Source organism: Propithecus coquereli, unplaced genomic scaffold (genome assembly GCF_000956105.1).
Source record: "Propithecus coquereli isolate 6110/MARCELLA unplaced genomic scaffold, Pcoq_1.0 Scaffold83, whole genome shotgun sequence".
NCBI lineage: Eukaryota > Metazoa > Chordata > Mammalia > Primates > Indriidae > Propithecus > Propithecus coquereli.
The window spans coordinates 1,134,189-1,136,858 of NW_012154507.1; positions in this window are offsets into that span (position 1 = coordinate 1,134,189).

Genomic DNA, 2,670 nt, shown 5'->3' on the forward strand with positions numbered 1-2,670 from the left:
GTCCTATCTTAATGATTTTTGCTGCTGCTTGTTCAAATAAAAGGATATTGATTTTAAGGTGATCGCAGCTGAGATGTAGTTCATATTTCTAATAATTTTCTCAGCAATACTGTTTCATTTCTCACCTGGAAGTAAAAGCATGTGTAAATGTGTTAAAATTGTATATTTTGGTGGTACAGTTTCTATATTTTCATAAATTAAAAAAATTATAAGCTGAGGGCTTAGTATGGAGTCATACTAATAAGAGATTTAAGATATATTAATATATAAGATCCTTCTTTACTTTTATTTCTTGGAGAAATAGCAAGGTGAAGAAATTATATAGAGTCTCAAAGGGATAAAATATATAATGTTATTAAGACTGATCTCAAAAGTAAAAAAGTACCTATGTCTCTATCAGGTAAACCAAAGCAGTGAGGTTTACTTAATTGGTTAGCTGAATCTTTAAATACTGAATTTTCAAATGACCACCTCCATCAATTAGTTCCTCTGCTTCAGAGGAACTGTTCATAGGCATAGATTACTTATAGTGAATAATTACTCCCTATGCATTTTCCTAAGATAAAAATGGGATATAATAAATTATGCTAGACAAACTCCCTGGATTATGTGAAAATTACCAAGATTATGGTCATAGAGTTTCATTTTTATGAAACAGGCAGAAACAGTTTTAAAAAAAAATGACTGAAATTAACGTACCATTTGAGAAAAAACTGCAAATAAATGCATAATTAAACATATACAAAGAAAGAATATCTTGTTCAAGAATTCTAATAGAACAGTTACATTTATATTAACATATATTTAAATCTACGTATCTTATTATTGTCAATAACCCACATCATCACATCATTATTGACAATAACAAATAATAGTAAGACAAGCATCTTAATGAATGCAAAACATTATGGAAATACACTTTGCAGTTGCATAGTTCTTTATGTTTATCAAAATATTCTCACATTTATCACTTTATTTTATTCTCAATTTTTAAATAATGAATTATTTTATACCTTCCATATGTTCACATAATTAAAACTCTCTTTCAGCTGACAAAAATCCAACCAAGTATCATCTACAGTTATCATCTACCAGTTTTTTATAACCTAAGTTGATTGGCAAATGTTGCTTGCTTTACTATCTCCTATTTCACTGTCTCTATTTTCACATATTTCATTCTCTGGAATATTTCTGCTATCTTACGAAAATCTTTGTCCTCATGATCAGGATTCTTTTGCTTTTTCTTCCCTTCTCCAGTTGAATAGGGTCACTTAAAATCTTCCTCGGTAACTAGGGCATATTCTTCTTTGGGGGACAAATTCTTGACTACCAGATTCTAAAAATCCTTTCTAAAGTTTTTTATACTCTTCTTTCTTAGTACAGTACCTTCTCTCCAAATCTGGAAATTTACATTGGTTTTAATTAACTTTTTTATTTTAGATACATTGTACACCATCTCTGTCTTTAAAAGTTTGTGGATATTAGCATTCCCATTGTGTCTCAACTTTTCTTAAACTTGTAAGGATCTTTTAAATAGCTCTTTGAACTCCTTCATAGTCAATTTTACGTGATCAAACTTCCTCTGAGCATTTCTTTCAGAGATTTCATTCTTCTTTCTTTGAGGTTTATTTTCCATTCTTGCATCTTCTTCACGACATTCTCTTCATAGATTTCCCCCCATTGAAATATGTCCTTTTTTCACTTCCACCTTTTAACATGGATAAGTGAGAAATGAAATATGTCTCTCACATGTTCTAGGTTCTAACTACTAATTATTAAAACACAGCCACACTTAGCAACATTAAAATGCAAAATAGTTGCTGATCAATTAAGCCTACACTTCCTTCCTTCAAAAGCAGATAGGAGACCACCTTTGAAAGTTTACATTTGTTCCAGAGGAGGGTAAAGAGATCACCATCTAGTGGCAATGCACCCTGCAGGAAGGAGGCACTCATGAAAAATGCTAGGGACTTGTGACAGACATACACTCCTGTGACCGCTAGTGAATCACACCCTTGTACTACACTTGATCTTAGCCAAAATGCCAAGTGATACACCCTTGTATAATTTCCTCCTCTTGAGTGTGTGTAGAAATCACACACTCAAGGGACTTGCTTCTAACCTGTACAATGTGGGTGTCACTCCTTTGATTAGGTTATGTTATATGGCAGAGGTGACAAGATACCACTGCATTAATTATGTTTAGCTATGTAAGACTCCGTCTTCGCAGGCTGGTGAGAGAGATCCTCCCAGTGATTTTAAATAAAATAAGCTGCCATGTCGTGAGAGGGCTTGTAGCAAGGATATGTGGGTGGCCTCTAGCTGACAGCCAGGAAGAAGTTGGGGCCTTCCGCCACACAGCTGAAAGAAAATGGATTCTGCCAACAACCTGAATAAGCTTGCAAGTTGATTCTTCTCCAGTTGACTCTCCAGATGGGAATGTAGCTTGGCTGACACCTTCATCAAAGCCTTGTGAAACCCTGATCTGAGGACACAGAAAAGCAGTGCCCAGACTCCTGACCCATAGAAACTGTGAGACAATAAATGCATATTGTTTTAACCATTAAGTTTGTGGTAGTTTGTTACAGGACTGGAACACTAACGTAAGAATTGTCACTCTTTTGTCCAATTGTCATTGGAAATGACAATTTCCAATATATATATTTATTT